Consider the following 14,014-nt stretch of genomic DNA (forward strand, 5'->3'; position numbering starts at 1 on the left):
CTCAGGTTGCGCGCAAGGCCGGCCCACCGCGGGGCGGAGGCTTCTCCGCTCCTCCTTCCTCGGGACAGCCGAGCCCGCCCGGGAGGCGCCTGCTTTGCCAGCCTGCCCAGGATCGGGGCGCTCCCGGGGAGAGATGCTTCCCACGGCGCCCGTCCGCGCTCTCCGGGGTCCGGACGCGCTTCCTCGGGGGGGAGCCCCGGGGGGCACTGACTGCCGAGGAGTCCCCACCGCCGCCGGGCCCCTGCCTGCCGCAGGTCGAGCTGGCACGTGGCGCGCTGCTGGACCAGCTCTCGGCCGGCTTGCTGGCGCTGGCCGTGCTGCCGGGGCTCGGGCTGGGGCTCGGGGCGGCCAGCCTGCTCGGGCTCTGCGGGATCGGGCCCCGCCTGCTCCAGCCACAGGTACCTTCCCCCCCCGCCTGCATCTGCCCCCCCCCGTCTGCTGCTGAGGCACTCAGAAGTTTCCTTGTTGGATGCAAGGCAGTGGTGTAACGGGGGGGGGACACTAAGTTTTGTAGGCTGCGGTGAGGCTCCCTGCAAAACGTAGTGCTTTGACCCCCCCCCCAGCTACACCACTGATGTAGGGGAACGGGGGTACTGGAGCCTGGCTTGGCATGGATTCCCATCTCCTCATTGCAATTCCCAGGGTTAAGAAATTCCTAGCTGTCGGTGCTGCCTGAACAGGGATGCAAATTGCTTGACATCCCAGAACTCATTCTGGCCTCTTTGCAGTCCCCAGAGCTAGCCTAGTTCAGGCGATCCGTTGTGTGTGGAGCCTGCAAGCCTGAGCAAGCTCCTCCAATGGTGTATAGAAATGAACAGGTGGAGGATGAGGAGGGTGGGGTCAGATGCACCAGCCTTGCTCCCAACCTCAGGACTTCAAGCTGCCACTAGCACAGAACCTGTATACCTTCCTCCTGTATACCTTCCTGCATCCAGTCTGTATCCTGCAAAATAGAAGGGGTGGGTTGTGTGTGGCTTCTGTGCAAGTGACACTGAACATCTGGGGATCAGGAATGAGACAGCCAGTGCAATCCTGAACTTGCTCTTCTCCCTCCCCAGTGCGGCTCCCTGCAAAACTTAGTGCTTTGCACCCCATCTAGCTACACCACTCTGTATGTCCTTTTGTCATTTAGAAACAGCCTTCCGTCTTTCTGTTTAGGTGTAAAAGACGAGTTGTATGCCTCAAAACATGTTCCTGGGAAACTGGTCTGATGAGAAGTGACTGTAATATTAGAAACAAAGTCTTCACACATACACTGTAAACATGGAACACTCAGCACTGAAAAGAACACAGTAAAATGCTGGTGTTTATACTTGAAATCTGAGTCCTTCTTCAAGTACAAAGTGATATGCTGTCAGCTCCATGTTTATATACAAGTTATATGCAAAGTGTGCATCAGCAAAATCTTCAGGTGAACAACCTCCCTTGTGATTTTTTTCTATAACTCTGAAGAACTCAAAGGTTTTGAAACACTTTCAGAATTTGTGCGCTCACTATCTGAGCAATAGTGAACTTTTATAACACCTATGTGAGCATCATTCTCATCTAATTTCCTGGATTCAGAGATAAATGAAGAGGCCTTCGAATCTGTCGCTCTGATGAATGCATTTGTGGATTCTTGTTCATAAAAACAACCTTGCCTTGGGTGTCCCAGCAGGATGATTCCCAAAGACTGGTGGAAGGTGATCACTCTGAGACAGAAGATCATCTTTGCGAAGATTATCCGTTACCAGAAAAAAAGGGAACAGCCACTGGGATGGCCACAGAAATGATATCAGAACTTGAGCAATTTTTTCAGATGTTACAGGTACTGGTCGGTGGCGTAGCTGGGGGGGCGGAGCACTCAGCCTGTCAGGGAGGCTCAGCGCAGCGGGCAAGCAGCCTCTCCCTTCGGAGCCATTCCCAGCAGGGTGGGGGTAAAAAACGGAGCCGTATGGAGCTGTCCCCTCAGCTACGCCACCATTACTGGTTAAAGCCCAACTGAGTAAGAATTCATTTTTTAAAAATGAAGTGAAACTATTGATAATAATCACTAGAGATTAAATAGTACTAAATCACAGATTCTTAAACAGGTGTGAAGTTTCCATAGATGTAATCGTGGCTTAGAACTCTTTCTGGTTTTTGTTTTCCTGTTAGAGAGTTTGGCAATATCTTGTGCAAACCTACCACATTCCCAGTTCCCCCTTCCCTCCCAAAAAATATGTAATATCCATATGAATGTACATGTGAGACCTCTGTGATTTTTAACCACTGATTTGATATCCACTGATTTGACTCACCACTGATACCGAGGTCTACCTTTAAATGCCTTGTAACAAGGAAAATAAGTAGCATCAAAATCCAATTTCCTATGTTTGTGCTGTTAAATAATTATAATTTCATTCCATTAAATTCCATTATTCACTCCATCTAGTGACTGAACATAGTATAGTGTCTATATCAATTCTGGGGTGACAATACCCCAGTTGGTCTATACCAGTTCTGGGGTGACAACACCATTCTGGGGTGACAACAGAGGAGCAAGAAACCTGGAAGTGAGTCTTTATTTTTCCACTGATTTGGTATCTATTGATATTTTTTAATCTACTGGGGGTTCTGGAATCAGGCACGACCTGTATGTTATGCTATTTCATAGTGGTTTTTGAAATAATTGTTTCACCCTTTAGTAGCAGTGCACATTAAGAACATTTTGATGTAGGGGAAGCCTTGTCACATGCAGACAGGAGGTTTCATGTCACACCAAGGATATCAGAATTCTACATGCTGCAACTCTGTGAGCTAGTATTTTCCTTGCAGGGAGTGGAATTTGTGAGCTAGTATTTGAGCTCACATATTTGAGTATATTGTGAGCTCTGTGAGCTAGTATTTTCCTTGCAGGGAGGGGAATTTGACCTTTTCTGTGTCTTAGATACATTGCTTTTCATATACATATACTACATATATATATATATATATATATATATATATATATATATATATATATATATATATATATATATATATATATTGGCAACCTTCAGTCTCGAAAGACTATGGTATCGCGCTCTGAAAGGTGGTTCTGGCACAGCGTCTAGTGTGGCTGAAAAGGCCAATCCGGGAGTGACAATCCCTTCCACACCGGGAGCAAGTGTAGTCTGTCCCTGGTCTGTCTCCCTGGCTATGGGCCTTCCTTCTTTGCCTCTTAGCCTCAGACTGTTGGCCAAGTGTCTCTTCAAACTGGGAAAGGCCATGCTGCACAGCCTGCCTCCAAGCGGGCCGCTCAGAGGCCAGGGTTCCCACCTGTTGAGGTCCACTCCTAAGGCCTTCAGATCCCTCTTGCAGATGTCCTTGTATCGCAGCTGTGGTCTACCTGCAGGGCGCTTTCCTTGCACGAGTTCTCCATAGAGGAGATCCTTTGGGATCCGGCCATCATCCATTCTCACGACATGACCAAGCCAACGCAGGCGTCTCTGTTTCAGCAGTGATATACTAGTTATGGTATAAGGCTAGCAGGCATCTGTGAGCCTTCTAATCCAGCATTTCTTAACATTTGTCCCCTGCCGTCCCACTTTGCATGGTCCACGTATTGGAAATACCACCAGAAGTAACTGGCTATGAGTCATTGCCAGTTACTTCCAGATTGAGAGGCCAAATGCAACACACAACGCACAAGCTGGAGCTCTGCCCGCAAAGCCGAGTCTCCTACTGCTGCTTGTTGCACTGCTTGGTTGGTCTTGCTGCCAGGCAGCAGGATCTGGGCGTTCCATATGTACCACCAGACACCAGCTCAAGTACCATTAGTGGTTCGAGTACCACTGGTTGAGAAACACAGTAAATGAGGGAGAGTAATTTTTTTCCCTGTATTCTTTTTCTTTGCAGGAAAGTCAGCACCCTTTGGACACTTTTGTTACAGAATTTGCCATAAAAGCAAAAGTCATCTATCCTATTGTATTGTATATTGTATTAGCAACCTTCAGTCTCGAAAGACTATGGTATCGCGCTCTGAAAGGTGGTTCTGGCACAGCGTCTAGTGTGGCTGAAAAGGCCGATTCGGGAGTGACAATCCCTTCCACACCGGGAGCAAGTGCAGTCTGTCCCTGGTCTGTCCCCCTGGCTATGGGCCTTCCTTCTTTGCCTCTTAGCCTCAGACTGTTGGCCAAGTGTCTCTTCAAACTGGGAAAGGCCATGCTGCACAGCCTGCCTCCAAGCGGGCCGCTCAGAGGCCAGGGTTTCCTACTTGTTGAGGTCCATCCCTAAGGCCTTCAGATCCCTCTTGCAGATGTCCTTGTATCGCATCTGTGGTCTGCCTGTAGGGCGCTTTCCTTGCAGGAGTTCTCCATAGAGGAGATCCTTTGGGATCCAGCCATCATCCATTCTCACGACATGACCGAGCAAATGCAGGCGTCTCTGTTTCAAAAATGCATACATGCTAGGGATTCCAGCACGTTCCAGGACTGTGTTGTTAGGAACTTTGGCATCACCTGGCAGGACAAAGTCATCTATCCAATCAATCAAAAATTCAGGGTAAGACTTTTTAACTTTTCTGTGACAGTGTCACAGAAAAAAAGGGGGGCACACTTTTGAACATAAAAGTAGCCTAAAGGGAATTAACATGGAAGAAATGTCATTATAGGTAATCATTTGAAACTGAGGTATGTTTTTTTGTTAGCAACTGCTTTAAATCCTTGATGGTTGCAGCTAGAAATGAGCTGGCTTCGCTAGGAAATAACTTGGTTCTCAATCCAAGCCCATTAGAGGCTCAAAGTGGAAAAGGAAACTCATTTTCATGGGTTGCTGTTACCGCACCTGCTCAGAAACATGAGTGTGGACCTACATATGTACCCCAAAGAAGCACATTAAAGGATCTTTGGCCACAGGTCATGACACATTTAGGGGGAATTGGTATTTTAGTGGGGGGGGGGGGAGAAAAGGAAAGAAAGAATGTACAGCAACGATTTTCAATATTTTTCTTCACATGTCACACTGACCTCTATGGTCTTTCCTTGTGATGTCACTTTCAGCTTCCAGGAGATTCTTCCTGGTTCTGTGGCTCTGTTTTTAGGGCAACCGTCTGTTGTCAGTCCCTCTTCCTCCGCTGGCTCTAAGCGCAGACATTAACTTCCTGCTTCCTGTTTGCTCTTAGTGTCCCTTTTAGGCTGCAGGCTGTAAGCTTTGTGCTTACAGCATTTGTTTGAAGCAAGACACTTTTGGCAAGGGTGGTGTCAGAGGCTGGCCACACTGGGCATTAGCCTATAAGTGGAGGAACAACTGCAGGGTGTCATGTTATAAAAGGGAGGGGGAAGCTTTTGTGATCTACTAATTGGAAAATTTGTCCTTAACCAAAGCCCCTTGCAGACGGCTCATCCAACCCATCACTGCATGAAAATCCAAAGCAGGCTGTTCTGCCGAATCAAATTCTGGAAGTGTCCACTTCAAGCAGCCTTGAATCCCTTAGTCAGAGAGAAAAAGAGGATGGTGCTTCATCCACCACAATACACTCTGCAGCAAGCGATGACAGATACCAGGACCAGGCCTTCCTCAAAGTGATCGCTTTTCCGGAAGTGCTGACATGCGATGTGTAAGTCTGACAGGTTATATTCAGGGTTCAACAGATTTTGGCTGTCATTGGTGGCTGCTCAAAAATATGTGGTCTTCAGACTCCTCCCTCAAGAGCCAAGATCTTGTCCCTGACTTTGAGCGATACCTTCAAAATATAGCACATCTTCCAGGACAATTCTCTGCTCTCCCCCTGAGCTTTGAACTGGGGAGGCACGTGGAGGATCATTCCTAGTGCTCTTGTGTAGGCCGGAGCTGGAAAAGGGACAGAGAGTGGGCAAAACTGGGTGGGGAAGTGAGAGAACAGGGGTGGCTAGGCTGTTGGAAGAGGTGCATCCAATGGCACACGCTATATTCTAGCCCCTCTGGTGGTCGCTTCCTTGCCCCTTTTCTATCCTCCATCCTCCAACAAGCACTAGCTTGAGCCAGTGAAATTGCTGGCACAGGTCCCAGGAGAACTATTGCAGGGCAAGAGGCATGGCTGCACCAGCAGGAGAGGCAAGAGATAAGATTGAGCTATGAATCATATTAAGTTTATTAGGATCTTTGTTGAGAGGATCTTGTGGCAAAATGGACCGGGAGAGCCATCATGAGGAAACAGTATCTCTCAGATTGACAGAAATGTATACAGGACCCTGACAATTAAACAGCCAATCCTAACTAAATTCCCACATGGTGATGGGTGCAAGATACGCGGCATCTGGAGGTCTCCTCGGGGTAAGGGGACATTTGTCCCCTTGCCCCAGAAGTCACAATGGGACAACTCGAAATCGCTGGTGCAGGTCCAAGTTGATCTGCACCGAGAGATTGGGTCCAGAAAGGGTGATAGGATACATGCACTGGTCCTGCCCCCTACTGGGCCCAATCCACCAACCCTGGCCCTCCCCATTATTCCCCCTTCCCCTGCGCCATGCTTACCTGGTCCAGTGGGCGTTCCTGTGAGCACTGGTGTTCCCACTAGCTAGAAGCGCTGTTGCAAAATGCTTGACATTGCTTGTGCAACAGCACACACCAGTGAAACACGCGTTCCGCCAGTGCAGAAGAAGATTGGGATTGGGCTGAAAGGTGGAATCGCTGTGGCAAAGAACTATTCTCTCAATTATCAAAGCAAAACCATCCTGATGACTTGAAGTGCTCCTGAGGTCTGTCCATTTTGAAACTGTACTGGTGCATTCTGTTGCAGCTTTCGACGAAGGATTTGCCATCTGCCCATTTAGCCAGGCACAGCACGTAAGTCTTGCAAAAATGGACTTCTAAAAGACCTACAATGGAATCATTCAAAAAAAATGTGGCTTAGGAACTACTGGGGAGACAGCCATTCAAACTCCTGATGGCCATGACTCAGCCACCACTATAATATCGCCAGGCTGGATTGCATCCAGGCTGAGAAATCTAAGAACCACCTGCTTAGAAGGCCAGCTTTAATCAAGGATGCATCTGATGCCAGGAAAAGTTGGTGCCAAGTTTGTTGATCGCTCTTCTGTGTACACACAATTTACAACCATGGATTAGTGTGTTGGCTTTATGGTGCAAATAGTAGGTAGGGGCAATGACTGTAAACATAAAAAAAACTGTAGTCAACTTGAACTAATAGGGATTTGCTTTGTCTCTCTCCCTCCTGAGGTAGGGCTTTGAAAAAGTTAAGTACAAACAAACAACTGCTTACTGCAGCAATTATATTTGTATATAGAGTAGGCATCTATTTTCAGGCAGCTGGAAATAACTTACAGCAGTGTTTTTCAACTGGTGCTACTCGTACCACCAGTGATACTTGAGGTGTTGTCCAGTGGTATGTGCAGCTCCCATGGGACACTCGCCACCTGGCAGTGAGACCACAACATGAGTGGTAGAAGGCTTGGCTGGCAGAGCTTCAGTGCACAGTTTTCATGTGCTTGAAAAAGTCCACATGCTCACCCTGAGTCTCTTCCCAAAGTTTGGTAAGACTTTGGTCATTTGGTGGTCATTTGGTGGTCCGCTGTGAGATACAGGAAGCTGGACTAGATGGGCCTATGGCCTGATCCAGTGGGGCTGTTCTTATGTTTGTAGCATTGCATCTAGCCTCCCAGTCTGGAAGTAACTGGCAATTACCACTTCCTACAGCGGTACAGTAGCACACTATACAGAGTCATGTTTTGTGATGCCATAATTCGAGTTGTGCTACTGGCACACAAGACTGATGATAGGATTGGGCTGTTTAAGTGCAATACTATACATGTGTATTAAGTCCCATTGTATCTAATGAATTGCAGCCCTGGTTGTAGTTCTTGAAGGTTCTATTTTTTCACTGGGAATCAGTGCTAATATGAGGTGTGTGTATCAGGCAGCATGATACACACACAGGTGTGCCAACCTGTGCATTATATGGACAGGGGCACTTGGATATGGGACAGGGACAGGGGATATGGATATGGGCAATGGTGCATATAATTTATCATCATGTCATGTTGGCAACCTTCAGTCTCGAAAGACTCTGGTATCGCGCTCTGAAAGGTGGTTCTGGAACAGCGTCTAGTGTGGCTGAAAAGGCCGATTCGGGAGTGACAATCCCTTCCACACCGGGAGCAAGTGCAGTCTGTCCCTGGTCTGTCTCCCTGGCTATGGGCCTTCCTTCTTTGCCTCTTTGCCTCAGTCTGTTGGCAAAGTGTCTCTTCAAACTGGGAAAGGCCATGCTGCACAGCCTGCCTCCAAGCAGGCGGCTCAGAGGCCAGGCTTTCCCACTTGTTGAGCTCCACTCCTAAGGCCTTCAGATCCCTCTTGCAGATGTCCTTGTATTGCAGCTGTGGTCTACCTGTAGGGCGCTTTCCTTGCACGAGTTCTCCATAGAGGAGATCCTTTGGGATCTGGCCATCATCCATTCTCACGACATGACCGAGCCAACGCAGGCGTCTCTGTTTCAGCAGTACATACATGCTAGGGATTCCAGCACGTTCCAGGACTGTGTTGTTTGGAACTTTGTCCTGCCACGTGATGCCGAGAATGCACTGGAGGCAGCGCATGTGGAAAGCGTTCAGTTTCCTCTCCTGCTGTGAGCGGAGAGTCCATGAATCGCTGCAGTACAGAAGTGTACTCAGGACGCAAGCTCTGTAGACCTGGATCTTGGTATGTTCTGTCAGCTTCTTGTTGGACCAGACTCTCTTTGTGAGTCTGGAAAACGTGGTAGCTGCTTTACTGATGCGCTTGTTTAGCTTATGAGAAGCTGATTCACATTACTTGTCTGTTTCACTTATAACTTCTTTTATTTCATTAACCAAGACCTTGAATAAGGGGGCTGCCTCTTACCTACCTACTGTAATAAAGTTTATCTCTAGGAATCTCCATATTGTCATTTGACCTTTTGTGAATGCATCTTGGGTGGTTTTACAAGCACATTGGGCTATGCATATTTTAGGAGGAATTGTTAAGGCGCATTTTTGAGGGTACTGATATCAGTGCGTATTTGCCCAGGGTAAGGATGGGGAGGCTGAAAAGATTGATTAAGGAATATGACGGTATTATATTTGTGTGCTGGCTTTTAGAGTTCATTTGTGAACTTCATACAACAAGGCAACTAAATTGAGCAGGCATAATGTGGTGAGATAGCGGAGTTATTGAAATATCCGTAATTAATTTGCAAAACAAATATTGTTTGCCGATTTAAAAAGTCATGTGCCAGGCAAGATCTTGAGAAGTTAAATAAGCAGCGTACAACAGTATATCAGCATAATAGAGTGGTGTGCAAAGCATATCTTTGTCCAACTTGTTGTCTGTGTTACACAAATGCCTTCATCAGACACCCTGGTCACATCAGACAAAATAATTCTGCAATAGCGAGATATTTAAGAGGTGAAGGAAACCTTTGAAAATCAGGATTTGATTGACACCTCCTCTGATATGTCAAAAAACCGGATCCATTAATCATTTTTTAATGATCCCAAAAGATCTCCTCTATGGAGAACTCGTGCAAGGAAAGCGCCCTACAGGTAAACCATACTGCGATACAAGGACATCTGCAAGAGGGATCTGAAGGCCTTAGGAGTGGAGCTCAACAAGTGGGAAACCCTGGCCTCTGAGCGGCCCGCTTGGAGGCAGGCTGTGCAGCATGGCCTTTCCCAGTTTGAAGAGACACTTGGCCAACAGTCTGAGGCAAAGAGGCAAAGAAGGAAGGCCCATAGCCAGGGAGACAGACCAGGGACAGACTGCACTTGCTCCCGGTGTGGAAGGGATTGTCACTCCCGGATTGGCCTTTTCAGCCACACTAGACGCTGTGCCAGAACCAGCTTTCAGAGCACGATACCAGAGTCTTTCGAGACTGAAAGTTGCCAACTGGAATCATTTTTTGGTTGTTTTAGATATAAAAAGGCAGCCTCTCTTATATTTAGCTAGAATCTGATCCTTTCAGATGTATTCATCTTTTCTTTTGTAGTTTTGAAGCCTTTTTCTTCTTTTTTTTGGTTTTGTTAAACTTCATTTTTAAAAACATGCTTGGTCACGCACCATAATTAGTAACCATATGGTGGCATTTATGGTAGTAGAGAAAGCTTATTTTTCTCCACTATATATTCTATATCTGAACACTATTTACTATTTAATAGAGGGCAGGAGCAATTTCATTGCAAGGAGAGGCTACAGTATTGGGGCCTCTTAGCCTGGAATAAACTTGGCCAACAGTCTGAAGCAAAGAGGCAAAGAAGGAAGGCCCATAGCCAGGGAGAAAGACCAGGGACAGACTGCACTTGCTCCCAGTATGGAAGGGATTGTCACTCCCGAATCGGCCTTTTCAGCCACACTAGACGCTGTTCCAGAACCACCTTTCAGAGCGCGATACCATAGTCTTCTGAGACTGAAGGTTGCCAACATTCATGACTAAGGGTCCACTTCTATCCGGTGACAGTGTGTTGAATGCAGGGCTGCCAGCACAGTGTTCGCTGCATCTTATTTATTTTCACATTTTATCAGTGGCGTAGCTCGGGGGGGTGTAAAACGATAAGTACTCCACAACATGCCATGTAAACAGCCCTTCCTACTTGCCATCAGAGCCATTCTGGTGCTCACTGAACAGAATGGTGTCTTCTGCAAATTGCCGTTGCTGCTTCAAATGATTCCGACGGCGAGTGGGAGGGGGTGCTTACACGGTGCATTGCGGTACCCGCAGTACTTACTGTTCCCCCTCTTAGCTATGCTACTGTATTTTACGTGCATCTTATGCACCATCCCAGGGAAGAGGCCATTTGAGAGAGGAAAGACCCACCTGACATTCCCGGCCACTACATAGCTCTCCCTTGTGGGGACTCCCTAGTGCTCTGGAATTTGTTGCTGCAGAAGGAACCCCAGTTGAGCCCCTCTCTATTGTATTGGCAACCTTCAGTCTCGAAAGACTCTGGTATCGCGCTCTGAAAGGTGGTTCTGGCACAGCGTCTAGTGTGGCTGAAAAGGCCAATCCGGGAGTGACAATCCCTTCCACAACGGGAGCAAGTGCAGTCTGTCCCTGGTCTGTCTCCCTGGCTATGGGCCTTCCTTCTTTGCCTCTTAGCCTCAGTCTTTTGGCCAAGTGTCTCTTCAAACTGGGAAAGGCCATGCTGCACAGCCTGCCTCCAAGCGGGCCGCTCAAGAGGCCAGGGTTTCCCACTTGTTGAGGTCCATCCCTAAGGCCTTCAGATCCCTCTTGCAGATGTCCTTGTATCGCAGCTGTGGTCTACCTGTAGGGCGCTTTCCTTGCACGAGTTCTCCATAGAGGAGATCCTTTGGGATCCGGCCATCATCCATTCTCACAACATGACTGAGCCAACGCAGGCGTCTCTGTTTCAGCAGTGCATACATGCTAGGGATTCCAGCTCATTCCAGGACTGTGTTGTTTGGAACTTTGTCCTGCCAGGTGATGCCAAGAATGCGTTGGAGGCAGCGCTTGTGGAAAGCGCTCAGTTTCCTCTCCTGTTGTGAGCGAAGAGTCCATGACTCGCTGCAGTACAGAAGCACTGTATTTCTGTACTGCCCCTCTCTAAAGTGCCTTCTATCTCAGCAGGCTTATGGCATGGAAGAGAGCCATTCCCCTTTAAGGGGAGTGGTCCAGAAATGAGTGCCCCGATGATGTCACAGTGATCACGGGGCTTTTAAACTCACCTGGAGGATAGCACTGGCCTTCTGCAGGGTCTGGGGGAGCTGAAAGCTCCCTTTGCGGGTCTCCACACTGCTATAAACAGTGCTTGTCTCCTATCGGAAACCACTTCAGGTTTTTGCACTCAAATGAGCAGTGACTTCTGATAGGAGATAAATGCTGTTTACAGCAGCATGGAAGCCTGCAGAGGGGGCTATGAGCCCCCTAGATTTTGCCGAAGCCAGTGCTGCCTCCGGGTAAGTTTAAAACCCCTTGCTCCCGGTGCCACCATGAGCACAGGAGCTGCTGCCCCCATCCTGCTCCCGCAAAGACTTACCTCTTTGTCAGCTCCCCTGTAGGAGTTTGGGAACCACTGATTTAGATGATAGAAACCTCTAAAATCACAACTGTAGAATGGGTCTGTTACTCCTTCTGAGTAGACATGCGTAAGATTGGGCCAAGTCAATTGTGTCACTCTCTGTGTTTTCAGCTGCCCAGTGCTAAGATCAGTGAGCCAACGGGGGATCATTGTTAGTCCTAAACAGACATAGTGATGATGCATATGGACTCCAAAATTCTTGATAGTGGGTTGGGCCTTTCAGAAGAGAGGTATGGAATCAACGTGGTGGCAGGAAGTTCCGCGATAGGCGGAGTTCCTGAAGTAGGTGGGGCCTTCCCATACACCAGCCCAAGACTGACTGAGGCTGCACTTACAAGGGAGTAAGCCTCTTTGACTATAATGGTACTTCCTTCTGAGTAGACATGCATAGGATTGGGCCAAGTCAGTTTGCTCCATTGCAGCGGATGTTTCCTCTCCTGCCCCCATGTATAGTTAGGCACCAAGATACATTATGAACTAGTTTGCAAGGGGATGAGTTGAAGAGACAAATTTAGGAGAAATAATCTCAAGGTTGACTCAATAAAAATCAAATTATTTTGCCAGTAATTGCCAGATGGTTCAGAAGTGGCAGAATATTCATGAATCAGCATTTAGCAAACATCACTATTGTCTAGAGCAGTGTTTCCCAAACTGTGGGTTGCAGCCTCATTGTTGGTGGGTCCTGAAACTGACAAGCTGATAGCTGTCAAGTGTATTGAACCCTATGGAAAGTGAGCTGCACAGGCGTGTTTACTCTTGAGTAGGGCAACCATGCCTCAGTCCACTTCCAGAAAGGAAGGCTGAGAGGCATGTAACGCCATGAGAATGGTCCCGATCTGATGAACGTAACCCCCCAAACTCTCGGGGAGGAAGTTCCCCCCCCTTCAAACTGACAAGGAAAATGTATTGAGCCCTATTTGCCTATATGAAATTTACGAATCCATGCTATCCATAGAGACAACAACTGCTTTGGATGCTGAGACTTTTACAAACACAACTTTAGATACGTTCCAAAGGTATGGTTTAAATCCTAACAATCTGTTGAGCCAATGTTACAATGGAGGATCAGTTATGAGTGACAAGAAAGGTGGTGTCCAGGCATTAATAAAAAAAACTGAAGAAAGTAATTCCACACGTCCATTGTTTTAACCACAGGTTGCATTTAGTTGTAGTTAAAGCAGTTGAAGTTGTTCCAATGATGAGGGAATTTTTTGGACAATGTGTGGAATTATACAACTTTTTGTCCCGTGGGGTAGTAGCTGCTGAGTATGAAGGCAAAGCTCTTTCTCGTCTGCTGGAACAGAGATGGTCAGGACATCTTCAAGTGTGTAGGACAATTTTTGTAGAATACAAACATATATCAGAAACTCTTGAACTAATATCAATAAATAATGGAAAAAGATTTGCTGGGGAAGATGTGGTTCTTAGCACTGGTCTCCATCTTATAATGTGGAAGCAAGAGTTTAGATTTTGTCTAGTGGTGATGAAAAATATTTTAGAAATTCCTTCTCTAGTAGATAAGGGACTCCAAAGTCATGACATTTCCTTGGAGCAGGCCTATAACTTAATTCAAGCTACAGAAAGTTCACTAGAAGACTTAAGAAACAGTGAGACTTTGAAATCAATTCTGCAGGAAACATCAAAACATCAAAAAGAGGAAGAAGTAAAAATGCCAAGGAAAAGGAAATTTAATTCCTTACTTGATGATTATGTGGTGTCTGAAACAACAGGTAACAGAGCATCGTGTAGTGACACCCACAGCAAGCATGCTTCTGACTTTTTTGAAATTCTGGATGTAGTGCTAGCCGAAATAAAAAGAAGATTCCACGACAATGAAGAGATTCTTCAGGCAATAATTGCAGCAGAAAATTTAGATGATGAAAATGGTAAGCTTAATTATCGAAAAAATTTCAATATTAACATTCCAAGTAAAGAAGAAATGAAAGTAGTAAAACATTTCCTTGAGAAGAACAAAATTGAAAAGCAAAATTTCTTCAGTGAAATATACAAACACTGGAGTGCCTTTGAAG

The sequence above is a fragment of the Tiliqua scincoides genome, chromosome 6 (genome assembly GCF_035046505.1).
Source record: "Tiliqua scincoides isolate rTilSci1 chromosome 6, rTilSci1.hap2, whole genome shotgun sequence".
NCBI lineage: Eukaryota > Metazoa > Chordata > Lepidosauria > Squamata > Scincidae > Tiliqua > Tiliqua scincoides.